We start from the raw sequence: 15,031 nt of genomic DNA, 5'->3' as shown, positions 1-15,031 counted from the left end.
GGTTCCTTTGTCGTTGGGAATATAAAGACTATAGATTTTGTCATAAGAAAGGATGTTGTAGAGGAAATAGATACTTATATGAGTGAATTCATATTGACCATTGCCTCTGCTAGGATATATTATCCTAATTATTTGGCCAGGCATTCCTTAAAGAAAATGGGGAAATATACCCTCCCAGATAGCAAGCCTTGCTGGGAAGAGGATGTAATAATGAATTGTTTAGAAATAGAGGATTGCTAGAGTAGGACCATAAGATGGAGAGAGATTATGAACATTGAAAAAGAAATGAAGAAACGTGATCCTTCATTTAAATGGTTTTATCATGAGGAAAGATATTTGGATAGGTACAAGAAGTGCCTAGACAATTTTGATAGCATAATGTCTCAAGTACCTGTAGAAATAAGAGATAGAGTAGCGCTTGAATCCCCTCAAAGAGAGGATGTGATTGAGGTAGAGGTTGAAGATGGTAAACCTAAAAGTTCACCATGGGCCTAGGGGGGCAAGAAAAAAAAAAAGTTGATAGAAATCCCAAATAAGGCTAGGTAGAAAGCATTATAGATATTGCCAAGGGGGACAAAGTATTTTGATGATATCAGGTGTAATTTCCTATTCAAGCAAGTTGGCCAGCATGAAAGAATCCTGAATAAAATTGAGCTCCAAATAAGAATGTTGGATGAAAGAATAGTTCAAGCTCAATAATTTATGAAGGATGGTGACTTCAAAATTCAAAAGAATTCAAGTCATTCGTGTTTAAAATTAAACAGAATGAGCTCACATTGCAACTGTAGCTAGGAGATTCACCAGAGAAGATAGTTGAACTGGTGCAAAAATTACAAGAATATGACCCAAGTAGTAAGCCTCTCAGTGTGGATGAGGCTAGAAAGATAGTACAAAGAAGCATAATTCTATTCACCCATATTGCCACTTAATCCTTCCCTTTTTCTGATTGGATGCATGTACTACATAGGGATTCACAATAAAGATTCATCATTTTCATCTAAGATCACAAAACAAATCCTTAAGTTGGCTCAAAAATGGTTTGCATAGAATTTTGTGCCATCACAAACAACTATGTTAAAACTATCTTACTCGGCACTTGAAGTCCCTGATGCTTGACATCAACTACAACTTCAATGCTATAACTCGACCTCTAAATGACTCAGCATTCATTGATCACTTAGCATCTAAATAGCTCAGAACATTCTATTTTCTCAGCACTTGAGTGACTCGGCACTTACTAGTTACTCAGCACATACTAAATATCTATTGCTCAACATATACTATATGACAACTTATGCTCGGCATGTATTACTTGTTCCGCATGAACTAAGTAAATGACTTAAGTATATTGTCACTCATACGTCTAAACCAATATGAGATTAACAATCTCCCCCTTTGACATGAGTGGAAAAATACTTGTTCATGCATGAATAACCTTAAACCTTTCAAGAATAACTCAAATAATATCCACTTTCATACAAAATTTTGCAAAAACTTATGACACATCACTCATACCTCAAAATTTGATAATTCCCCTTAATTGATTATGTTGTTCTATATTTGAACCAAAATTGTTCCTCATGTTGAGTAGATCTATATAGTCTATTTCTATCATTGACTCCCCCTTTCTCTCAAAAAAATAGTAGCTCCCCCAAAAATATTATCTCCCCCATATTCTTTTTCTCTTATTTCTCCCCCATTTTGACACTTATGTTAAAGGGTTATACACTTAGATTGTGTTTGTCCAAAATTGATTTATGGACCTCAAGAATAATTTTCAAAGCAGCATCCCAATTATCACAAGCTACCTCCAATTATTTGATTTGGATGACCAGCTTGGTAGCAAGATGTACACCTTCATGAGTAGAAAGATATAGATCTTTCTTCATGAGTGTTTCGGCAAAGGCTAGTTCCATGTACAATGTCTCCATATGTGGAGTCAATATAGACTAGATTTTGATTAGTTTAGCCCTTATGTTTGCTTCATTTGCATGTAGCATTGCTGCCTAACTTTGGGAGTTGAGGAGATTCTTGAAATGTTTCTCACTCTGGGCTAGAGACTTTGGCAGAGTTATGATAGATAATTGCATAAGACTCTCCAAATTTATTATGTGGCTCCTGACTTCCTGTGTGAAAAGTGTTGGATTGTACAATTTGGTGTATAAAGAAATAATGTTCTCTATTACATTGTCAATTTTGGTTGCTAACTCAAACTATGATAGTGCACTAGCACTTGATATCTTTTCATCAACCTTATTTTGAAACTTTCTTTCAGACCATTCAAGTAATTTCACATTTGAATCCAAGTTCGTGCCATTCACCTTCTCAACTAAGTTGGTTAACTGCTCTATGATAGGCTTTGTTTCTTCTTGTGTTGGCAAGTTGAATGCATCAAGAAAGATGTCCTTGATGTCTTGCAATGCCTGCTTCTGCCTTAGCTCCCTTCTGAGCAGTTCTTGTTCCTTCTTATTTGCAAGTGCATCCTAAAGTATGCCCATTTGCTAAATAGTGATGGTTTCAAGATCAAACTTTGGTAACTCGATCACTTTATCCAAGTTCACATCGCCAAATGATGTAGCTTCATCTACCTTGGATGTGCTTGGACTCGACTTTGATGATTGTAAAGGTATAGCTTCTATACTCGGCCTGCGAAGAGCTTGACTTGGAGGAGTAGCAATTTTTGGAAAAGTCACCAGTGTTTGTATTGCTAGTTGCTCCTCAAGTTTTGTAGTCAATCCTAGCTTTTTAGTCTTATCTTGTGCTTTTTCTACATTTTGAGTTGCACCTTAATCTTGTGTTGTAGGTGCAGGAGTAACATCCTGTCTTGTTTGTGTTTAGGTTCCTTCATTCTCTTTTGTTTCATCTTTTTGCTCTCCATTTGTCTCATCCTTGTCATTTTGTTTTTCCTTTTCATTTCTTGAGACTTGAGCACTTTGTACCAATGTACTGATAGTAGAAGTTGTTATCTCCTTCCTTTGATATACTACAATAGGTAATATAGCTTGTACTATGGTAAATTTTCCCCCCTATAGATACATTGTCTTCCTTCTCAATCTCATCAACACTTACCAGTATATGATTTTCACAAATTTTTGCCTGGGTAGTGGATCCTATTAGTATCTTCTTCAAGTCTTCCTCTATAATGGGTTTGATGTTCTGAGTGATAGTATTAGAAACATCCTTAATCTTCACAGTATCAAGGTTTTTATTCAACTCATGTTGAGGATTGGCACTCAGCACTATTGTATCTAGTACACTTTGTTCTATCTACTGCCCAACTTCAGCTGGTGCCTGTGTGTCTATGTTCATTTCAATACCTTCCATAACTGTATCTTTTTTAGTGTGCTCTTATGTAACCTCAATTACTTGTTGTTCATCTTTGTCCTCTCCTACCTCAATGGGTGTCTACACTATTGCCTTGGTTGTTGCCAAACCATATAATGATTTCCATAACAAGGTGGTCTTCTATACAACATCCTCAATAATATTCTACAATATGTTGAATGCTCTGTATTTAGGTGAAAATTTCCCTATATGCTTCTTTATTGCCTTTGTCATTGATGTCCTATCCAATTCTAACATCACTTATTGATGCAGGAGCATCTTGAGTTTCTTTGTAATCCTGTACATTAGTTCATTCTGCCTAGTTCCAATTGGTCCAACTTTGCTCACATTTAATTTTGGTATAGTTAATTATATTTGATGAGGGCCGACTTGTGGTTTCTCTATGTTCTAGAATTATCTGTAAACCATTTTGGCAAGTATAAGTAGGGTGTTTAGGTTTAGGGTTAGGGCAGATTTTTGGAGAGAGTTCAAAAGAAAAGAGATGTGGATTTAAAAAGCTGATTTGGAGATCTGGAAGTTATACATTTGTAATTGGTCGTAACCCAGAAGGCCTTACAGTTGGGCATGTATGCTGAATATTTGATGAATCAATAAATATATCCTTGTTCTCTCTTTCCTTGGTGTTGTTCCTCGTGTTTGCTTCCATTGTGTTAACTCTTGCAGGGTGGTTTGGATAGCTGGGTGTGCCTTTGGCCCTAGTTATTCATCCCTTGCCTGCATCACTTGTGCAAGTTTAGTCTCTCTAATTTGTCTTTTTGTATTGAGACTATATTGCCACTTTTTCTTAACTCTGTCATATAGATCTTATGGTAATGAGTTGGCAATCTCAATCAGAGTTTTTTTGAATGTTACCATCATGGCATAGATTGAATTCTCTACTTGGTTCATCTCAATTTTTTCAATCTTTTAACAACACTTTTCATCTTTCTTTATGCAAATATAATCTTTTCATAACTAAATCCTTGGAACTGATGTATAGTATATCTTTTAAATATCAATCCCACACATACCTCTTGATTTCTTAATTGGACGTGGTGTGATCCCCTGACCCATTGGGTGAAGTGATCCCATCTGAACTTGATGTGTTGCAATGATCCCATCTGAACTTGATGTGTTGCAATCTTCCTTTCTCTTCCATGTCTTGTTCATCTCATCTATGAGATTCTCAACATCTACCTTTCATTTTCCTTTGTTGAACTCGCTTCTTGGTGCCTTTGACCTTCTTGTACAAATCCTACTTATGTGACCAGTCTTTAAACAGCTAAAACATGTATTTTGACTCAACCATTTTTTGTAGTCACTTTTGAAATGTTTTCTTATGTAGTTTTCAGCAACATGTCCATACTCTTTGACAATAGTGACAACTATACCTTGTATTATAATTCAAATTATAAGAGTTTCCATTGTTCTTTACCTTTGTCTGCTTGTTTGATGACCATTTAGGCTTGAATCTACACTCATATGCTCTATGTCCATACTTCTTACAGTTATAGCAATATCATTCAAATCTTTTTGTGCTTATTGTCTTGGTTTTGCATTCATATGTCTGATGTCCTTGTTTGTTGCATTTGTGGCAGTGACCCATGAACTTCTGCTTAGGATTCTAATTTGTAGTCTTGCTTCTGCAAATATTAGCAGTATGACCTACCTTACCACAATGATGACAAGTAGGTTTGGAATTCTTACCTTTGTTACTTCTTTCTTCACCACTTTTGGATGATTCTCCTTCTTCGATACTAATGTAACCCAATCCAGTATTATCAATGTTGGATTTAAGAGATCTTATCAATTACTCAAAGTACTTTATGGCTTAACTAGGTTTGTTGAAACTTTCAGCAAACTCTTTTTCTCTTTTCAGATCATTTCTCAATTGTTCATTATGCAACTTCAGTGTTGTGATCTCAATATCCTTTCCATTCAATTCATGATTTGTAATCATCATTTGATTTAGTGTTTCCAATTGCATGTAAGCAATCTTATTCACCTCTGATGTTTTCTCTTCTAGTCTATTGGTCAGTATTCTTTTGTCATCTTCAATCATGACTTTGTCCTCTTTTGCTTTCTTCTTTTTCTCAATCACCTCACACAGTAATACTGATTGGACTTCTTGTTCTCTCGAGATTTCTGACCTCTTCAATTAGAGCTCCATTCTTTTCCATCAGATCTACAACTGCTGCATCAAATTCACTTGTGTTTCCATCTGCAAATAATTTAGTAGTGTCAATCTCTTGCTAGTGTGTGTCATTATCTTCAATAGCTATTTAATTCCTTCTCTTCATTGATCAATTTAACTCATTTCTTGCTTCATTCTGCTGATGTAGGATAAGTTGCATTTCAATCTTCCGGTTCTCAATAGTCTTTCCCAACTTGTAGACTTCCATCTTCAAGATCTTTCCCCAAAAGCTACAAAGCTTTACTTTTAGAGAATTATGCTCTCATACCAATTTTTGGAAATACAATAGGAAAGTAAACTCTAAGGGGAGGGTGAATCAGCACTTAAAACATTCAACCTCAAAATCATTCACCACGCATCCATCTTACAATTCATATATATATAAACTGAAATACCAAATCAAACATATACATCCATAGCATGAAAGTAAAAACATTCAACACATGTATGACACAAGATATTTGGTTACCCAAAAACCCTCCAAGGAGAAGGTAAAACTGGGGTGGGGATGACACCCACAAATCTTCACTACTATGGTAATAAAGTGTATCCAATGAACGTTACAATGTTTTGATAATGAAACATGATCTACCCTGTGAAAGGTCTTCCCAATTAAAGGCTTACAAGATTGTTAGATCTTACCCTATTAAAGGATTTCAACACCATGTTAGAAGTGTGCCTAATAAAAGGACTTTAAGTTACAATGAAGTGAGCACCCTATTGAAGGATTTACAACAGCCTGTTAAGACTACTCTGTTAAGAGATTTGACTGATTCACCTGTTAGAATGTCTCAGCAATGATCCTTTGGTTAACACTCTGTTGCTTGATGTCAGATCACCTCTTTCCTGATGTGTACTTGATCCTTTTTGATCATATGTATCTTTATTGTCTTCTAATTCATTTCCTCTATTCTCCTCTAACTGATTCTGCTATATATCTCAAATCATAAATCCTTAGTCACCATGAATGCTCTATTTGCACATGCAAACTTCTCTTCAATTCTCCTTACACATTCATAAAAAATTTAGAGTTTTTCCTCCTTAAGAAGACCTGGGTGACTTAGGGTTAGGTATGAATCAACAATTGTGATTCACCCATATTGTCGCTTAATCCTTCTCTTTTTCTTATTGGATGCATGTACTACATAGGGATTCACAATAAAGATTCGTCCTTATCATCTAAGATCACAAAAAAATCCTTAAGTCGGCTCAAAAATTATTTACATAGAAGTTTGTGTCATTACAAACAACTATGTCAAAATTGTCTTACTCGGCACTTGAAGTCCTTGATGCTTGGCATCAACTGCAACTTCAATGTTGTAACTTACCCTCTGAATGACTCAGCATCCATTGATCACTCGACATATGAATAGCTCGGCACATACTATCTGCTTGGCACTTGAGTGACTCGGCACTTACTAGTTACTCGGCACATACTAACTAAATATCTATCGCTCGGCATATACTATCTGACAACTTATGCTTGGCATGTATTACTTATTTGGCAAGAACTAAGTAAATTACTTAAGTATATTATCACTCATATGTCAAAACCAATCTTAAATTAAATAAGGGAGGGAAACTATTTGATAGAGACACCTTATCTTTGCGGTTCACTTGTTGCAGGTGTGCTCCTATTACAAATCATAGAGTTGATCCTGAACATCAGAAGTGACAGCTGCTCAAATTTTGGCTATCTTCGATATTATGTTTGTAACTATTTTGTCTCATGCGCAAAGGTTATTGTAACAGGATTTTGAATGTGTGTCCTCCCATTTGAAGCTTGTTGCAATCATTGTTTTTATAAAAAGATTTATCCTTGTTTCTATAAAAGGATTTCCAAGATGTGGAGTGAGAGGTCAAATTGTGTTTCATTTTTTAGTGATAATGTTATTTTGTAGTTGGTCCAATTTTTGGTGTTGATTATGTTGTTTCAAGTTTGTATTTCAAGAAATGATGAATGAATGAATGGAATACTTATCAAATCCTAGTTATATTTTGAGTCTTGTATCAAATGCATGTATCATTTTCAAGAAGAATAATACAAAAGGAAAATTATTGAATACATGTGTCCTTAATTTCTATCTCCACTTTCATATATTTTTCATTCTAAGATTAAATGAACAAAGTTCATTTCATTTAATGTAGCTTGGATAGGTTGTATACCAATTCATTGTCATTTTTAATTCAAGCAATTAAGTAAAATCTTATGTGAGTTGATAGGGTTTCTAAGTATATGGAAGGGATATCATAAGAATGGGATTTAGGGTTAGCAGCTGATATATTTGGTTACAACTCAATTAAATAGATCAAAATTTACTGATATGACCCTGTGTAACAACGGATAAGGCATTGGTTATTAGTTGGGGTACAAATTGAAGCAATCATATAGTAATACAAATCATTTTTAAAATCAAATCAATATCTAAAGTTTGTGACGGAGAATTATATGTTGCTCATCCACTTGTTCTAATAGCTTTTGAGTTTGTAGTTAGCTTCTTTAATTCAACAATTGATTTCAATTCCAAGAAGATTAAGAGACCAAATCTTCTTTAAGGGATGTGTAGTGTCAAAATATGCAATGATGTTGAAATCCCTAGTTAAACTTGTCTTGGTTAGCATAGCCTAAAGTGTAGGAAGCACTATTGCTTCATTAGTTGGTCCAGATCCAAATAATTTTTTTCTGCAAATGAGAAGTATCTAATCCCTAGTTATATCCTTTATTTTGTGTTCTAGTATTGTTTTAAATCTATAAACACCAACAGATCTAATCTAAGTTAATTAACCAATTAAAATGCAAGTATAAATGTGTATGAAAATTAAGCACATGTAAACATCAAACTTATACATCAAAGTAGATGCTATGAAATGATAAAGAAGAGATCTAAATTTCCTTGAGGGTTTGAAGAGGAAACCAATTTGAATCTAGAAATTTATCATGAAACAAGAGAAGACTCTAGAATAGTATTGCATATGGGATCAAGAAGGTTGAATTTGCAAATCCATAGAATTCGAGAGATATAGGACAAGGTTAACCTAGAGGGAAATGGTCAAGATAGATGGTATATGTCAAGATGGAGGGTACAATTTGAGATTTGTCATACCTAGACTATGTGAAATTTTGAGATCCAGAGCTCTGATAGAAATGTAACCCCAACTTCACCAAATTTGATCTTAAAAAACTATTCACCTAAACTATACAATAAATATGTGATTTTATGGGGTAAGGGGCTTTCCTTGTTCAATCCCCCATTAGGAATTAACCTTGAAAAGAAAATGAATGTAAAAGCAACAGAACTATAACTATTCACCATACTTTTCAAACCTTTATGGATGGATTCAACTACACTATCCAAAAATATGTATGAATGCTTGTTTGTATATCTAAGGCATAGGATGTCTCTACAAGTGCCAAATCATATATCCTTAGATGTCAGTATGCTTAAATTCTTGAATAGTTAAATGAAGGAAATGTTTTACAAATCGATTGTCGAGAAGAAGTTTTGACATCAGCGTACACATTGAGTCAAGCAAAGATAAAAGATGGAACCAATAGGAATCCTTATGAACTCTAGCATAGAAATAAAATTATTGTGAGATACTTTAGATTTTTTGGAAGCAAGGGTTATATCAGGAGAAATGAGGATTTAGGAAATTTTGATCCAAGAAGTAATGAAAGAAATATTTATTGGTTATTCTACCAAGAGAAAGGCATATAGGTGCTACAAAAGAAGACAAAGGAAGAGAGTGCAAAGTGCAAATGTTAAGTTGAAGACAGTTAGATGCATCCCAGAGCTTTTTTTTAATGATTGATATGATCAAGACATTAATGCAAATTAGAGAATACAAATTCATCCACAGAATCAACTTCAAATTATTCATGTAGTTCGCTATGATCAAGCTAAAGGAAGACATGTTAAAGACGACACTCAATAATTAGGTTGTCATGAAGATTTGAAGACTCCAAGGTATGTAAAGTTGAATTGTTCGTAAAAGGAAATTATAGGTGGTAGGAATCAACATGTGTAGAATAGAAGAAGGTTAGCAAAATGTAGAGAAGAAATTTCTTTGATTTTAAAGTAGAACCTCAAAATGTTTATGAGGTGTAACATAAGATATTAGGTTCACCAAAATGTGATTTAATTATTTAACCTTTTATAAACATTAGGGAAAGAGAAAGAGGGACCTTCAAGAGGATCCAAATTAGATTATCCCCACCCAAATGGATATAGGAGTGTTAATGTTTAATCCAAGCCCTTTAAAAAGTGTATACTAAAGGGTCTATTTCTATTGATTATTTTTTTCCCTTTTTGTGATTTATATTTATTGACTATACTCAATGTGTTGATCTAATCTAAGTTGATTAACCAATTAAAATGCAAGTATAAATATGTATGAAAATTTAGTACATGTAAAGATCAAATCTTATACATCAAAGTAAATCCTATGAAATGATAAAGAGATCTAAATTTCCTTGAGGTTTTGAAGTGGAAATCAATTTAAATCTGGAAATTTGTCATCAAACAAGAGAAGAATCTAGAACAACATTGGATCGGGAATCAAGAAGGTTTAATCTACAAAGCCATAAAATTTGAGAGATCTAGGACAAGGTTAACCTAGAGGGAAAAGGTCAAGATAGATAGTACAGGTCAAGATGGAGGATACAATTTGAGGTTTGTTGTACCTAGACTATGTGAAATTTTGAGATCCAAAACTTTGATAGAAATATAACCCCAACTTCACCAAATTTGATCTTGAAAACCTATTAACCTAAACTATACAAGAAAAATGTGATTTTATGGGGTAAGGGGCTTGTCTTGGTCAACCCCCTATTAGGAATTAACCTTGAAAAGAAAAAGAATGTAAAAGTAACAGAACTAAAAAAATTCACCTTACTTTTCAAACATTTATGGATGAGTTCAACTCCACTATCCAAAAATATGTATGAATGCTTGTTTGTATATGTACTGCATAGGATGTCTCTACAAGTGCCAAATCATAGATCCTTAGATGTTAGTATGCTTAAATTCTTGAATAGTTAAATGTTTGAATTATTATGCAAAATTGATGAATGTAGATCTCTTTCCTTGATAGTCAACTTCACCATCCCCAATTAATAAAGAAGCTAGATCTTGAGAATGAAATGTTTTATTGGTCACCTGAAATAGGAAAGAAATAAATAAGAAACCCTAAAATGGACCCAGAATCTTGAGATAAAATACCTCAAGTATAGGTCAACCTCACCTATACTCCAAGTATAGGTCAACCTCGACCTATATCTAGAGATTATGCAAATTGGAATTTACTCTTAATTGCAAATTGGAATTGAGATAAAATTGTACAAGGTAAGATTGTGGATGAGAGAGTGTGACGGTCCTGCGAGCTCAACCTGCGGGTTCAAGGACTTCCCTCTACCCATGATCCTCTTGTCGCGGGCCACTCTTTCCTTGGTGATCAGCTTGGTCTTTCCGAGATTAAGCTTGATAGGTGCTAGTTTGGACAGGGAGATGTCCTTTTTATCAAATTATTTTCACTTGCAGACAGGCTTCAAGCTCTCCGTGCTAAGAGGAAGTTGTTCTCTCTTCCTTCAAAGATCTTCCTAGATGAAGATCTCACGAAGACACAAGTTGCAGAACTTAAGCATGCTTGTGGTATTGTCGCTAAAGCGAGACTTGATGGAAAATGGGCGGTTATCAGAAATTTGAGAGCTGTGATTAGAGATTCAGCCCCAAGTGGTTGGGAAGACAGGCAGGCCCCCAAGGCCAAATGACGGTCTCACCAGCAGTCGGACAAGAGGGAGGCCCCCGCTTGCTCCCTTCTTGTTAACTGTTGGAATGGTAATGGATCCTTGTGGTCCTTACCTGGTCTTCTTCTTGATGCTTTGGGTTCTGCCGATATTCTGGTCATATCTGAAACTCACGAGAGTCCAGTGCGTCCTCTGCCAGGTATCACAGGATATCAGTGGTTATCAGTTTTTAGGTATGAGGTTCGTACTTCGAGGGGTGTGCGAGGTTCAGGGGGTGTGGCCTGCTTGATTAAGGATGATATTTTTGGTAGCACTTCTATTGTACACTCTGATTCATTTGCCAGATTTATGTGGGTCCATATTGATCGTAAGGGTTACCATCATAGGGATATCTACTTGGCTGCATGCTACTTTCCGCCAGTTGTGTCTCACTATGCTATTCATGGTACCGAAGATGATGATCATTTTTTTGATCTTTGCGAGACTTTCTCTCAGTTCACTGCGTTAAGGGACATCATTATTCTTGGGGATTTCAATGCAAGAACCAAAGAGCTGCAGACTCCACTTTTTGATCGTCGCTCAAACTCCATTTGCTCCACCGAGATTGATCCTACTTCTTTAGGGCTTCATAAACTTTCTGAGGATGCTCTTGGGTCGTTATCTGTGTATGGAAGACATTTGTTGCGGCTATGTGAGTCCTCTGATTTGGTCATCCTAAACGGCCTCTCCTGCTTCCGTAGTTCTGAGCTTTTCACATGTTGGCCTCATGGTGGTGGTGCTAGTGTCGTGGATTATATTCTTTCCCATCCTTCCTTCATCTCTTGTATTCGCAGTTTCACTATCTAGCACCTTCCCCTTGTGGATCACTCTCTTCTTAGCATGCATTGTAGCCTCTCCCCTCTCTCTGCACCCTCACTCATGTCGCCTCTTCATTCCTCGATGACCGCTCTTTTGCCCATTCGCTTCCATTTTTTTGAGGGTGATTGCGAGCTCTTCTCTGCTCACCTTTCTAGACTCCTTAGCCCTTCAGATTTCTCTGACTCGTCTGAGACCACCTCCATGTTTGACTTGCTCGCTTCGGCGATCTTTGATTCGGCCACCCTTTCCATCCCTCACCGCCCTCCATTGCTCCTTCACAGTAAACGACGTAATACTTGCCCCATGAACCAATGGCTTGATTCAGATTGCAAATCCCTTCATCGTGTTATACGCTCTGCTTTTGAGGCTCACTCCACTGACTTTGCTAGCATTCGCTCGTCTTATCTGCGCTTTCTTCGGAAAAAGAAGCGTAATTTCACTACCTCTAAGTGTAAGTCTCTTTGCTCCACTCTGATTCGCGATCCCCAGCTCTTTTGGCATACTCTTTTCCCCCATCATCCCCCTCCGCCTTCCACCCTTGACTTTCACTCCCTTGCATCACATACCATGGCTCTTTATGATATTCCTAGGTAGCCCTCCATTCAACCCCCCCCTCACCTCCTTTCATCTGCCTTTTCACCATTTCCCATGTGTCTGAGGCTATCAGATCTATGAAGTGTAGTAGAGCTGTTGACGAGGAAGGTTTTCAGGCTGAGCTTTTCAAGTTTGGTTCCTCTGTTTTGGGTCCCTATCTCTCTATTCTTTTTAATAGAGTGATCCATACTAGGTTTCCGATTTCCTGGTCTAGGCACTTGATTCATCCCATTCATAAGATAGGGCATTTTTCTGATATGGGGAACTACGGAACTATCATGATCGGGCATACTTTTTCCAAACTTTATGCTACTGCTCTGAATAATATGTTATCTGCGGAACTTGACAGGATTGGTTGTAGGGCCAGAGGACAGGCAGGCTTTCAGACAGATTATCAAACTATGGATCATATCTTCACTTTACGGGCTATTATTGAGGAGGCTAGACACAGATCGAAAAAATTTTATTGTTGCTTTGTTGATTTTTGTAAAGCCTTTGATTATGTTCCTAGGGTGGCTCTGTTTGAGAGTCTTAGGGAGGTCGATATTTCTGAGATGCTATGTATTGCTATTATGAGACTGTATGAGACTGTGGTTGGTAGATTCCAGACTCCTAATGGCTTCTCAGATCCTATCCACAATACTATTGGGGTTAAGCAGGGTTGTCCTCTCTCCCCGACTTTATTTGGGTTATATATTGATGAGCTTGAGGACTTCCTCTTGAAGTCTTCGCTCCCGAGTGATGGTTGTTATCTTTATCAGGTTCTGATCTCGATCCTCCTCTTTGCAGATGATATTGTTCTCCTTGCATCCTCTCTTGATGGGTTATAGAGACTTCTTGATAGATTGGCTTTATTTTGTGATTAGAGACAGCTGGTCGTTAATTTGGGTAAGACTCGGGTCATGGTCTTTAATTGTTTAAAGACTTCTCATCTCCGCTTCATATTTCAGGGCCAAGAGATTGAGATTACTTCATCCTATTTATATCTGGGTGTTTTGTTTGTTGGACCGCGGTTTAGTATGAGACCTGTTATTCAGCCCAGAGTTAATAAGGGTATGGGTTCTCTTGCTTTGCTTGAGAAACAGTGCTTCAAACATCACTTCCAGGATACCCCGTCTAAGCTATCTCTCCTTGATGCCCTTGTTCGACCGACTGATCTTTATGGCTCTATGGTTTGGGGCCCTTCTCTCCTTAGCTCAGATTGGGCATCGATTGAGCGGGTTCAGACTTTATTTTTATGGCGCATCATCAGATGTCATAGATCTACTCCCCACAGTATCATTCTTGTTGAGTTTGGAGCTCATCCTTTCAGACTCACAGCCATCTTTGACTTAGTATGGTTTCTTCATCGCCTTTGTGGGTTTGCTGATATGGCGAGTGATTGTGATCGTTACTCCTATTTAGCTTATTGCTCCTCGATTTCCACAGCGGCTGCTGAGTCTAGTGCTCGAGCGCGGTGTTGGTATGTGTAGGTTTCTTCTTTGTTGAGTTCTATTGGGATTGATATTGATTGTCTCCCTCCTTTTCAATTCTCTTTGGATGCCCCTGCTCATCTTCTCCCTTCTCGGCAGGAGTTGAATGAGCATGTTCATTTTGATATGTATCGATGTTATATTACTGCTACCTGGGTTAACCCTCCTGGGGGGTTACGCCCACAGATGTCGTTTTATGCGACACACTTTTTGGAGATCTCAGATGGGATTATTACCCGGCCCAGCTATCTCTCACGGCGTTGGTCTCATGCCCTGCGGATTTCTTTAGGTTCTTTCAGAGTTGGTTCTCACCATCTTCAAGCTCAGTCGGATCATCAAATTGCCAGAGAGGAGCGAACTTGTGTGTTCTGTACTTCGAGGGAGGTGGAAAATGAAACTCACTTTCTTTTCTGATGCCCTATTTACTATGAGATCAGAGGGAGATTCTTTTGTTTGTTCAGAGAGTGTTTCTCTCTATGATTTCTTCAGCTACTATGATAAGAGATGCCTTGCACTGTATCTTCGTGAGGCTACAATGCTCCGAGATAGTATGATTCAGACTTCGCTTCTACACCCACCCTCATCTACTCAGCTCAGTACTGCCTTTTTTACACCTTTATCCCCCTTGCGTGGTGTGAAAAGGCCCTCTAGCTCTATTCGGCTTGATGAGCCTTCTAGACATGTCAGATCCTGTTAGAAGTTGTAATCTTTCCTTGGTGTATTTATAAACCAAGGTTAGAACTCCTTTATTTATTATTATAATATATTAGGATATAAGCCAAGGTATCCTAATATATTTGTTTTTGTCCTTTTTCCACTACATCTTATTTTGTCATCTAGTGG

Source organism: Cupressus sempervirens, chromosome 3 (genome assembly GCF_028749045.1).
Source record: "Cupressus sempervirens isolate cs-2001-9-10 chromosome 3, ASM2874904v1, whole genome shotgun sequence".
Classification (NCBI taxonomy): domain Eukaryota; kingdom Viridiplantae; phylum Streptophyta; class Pinopsida; order Cupressales; family Cupressaceae; genus Cupressus; species Cupressus sempervirens.
This window is presented reverse-complemented; position numbering follows the sequence as displayed.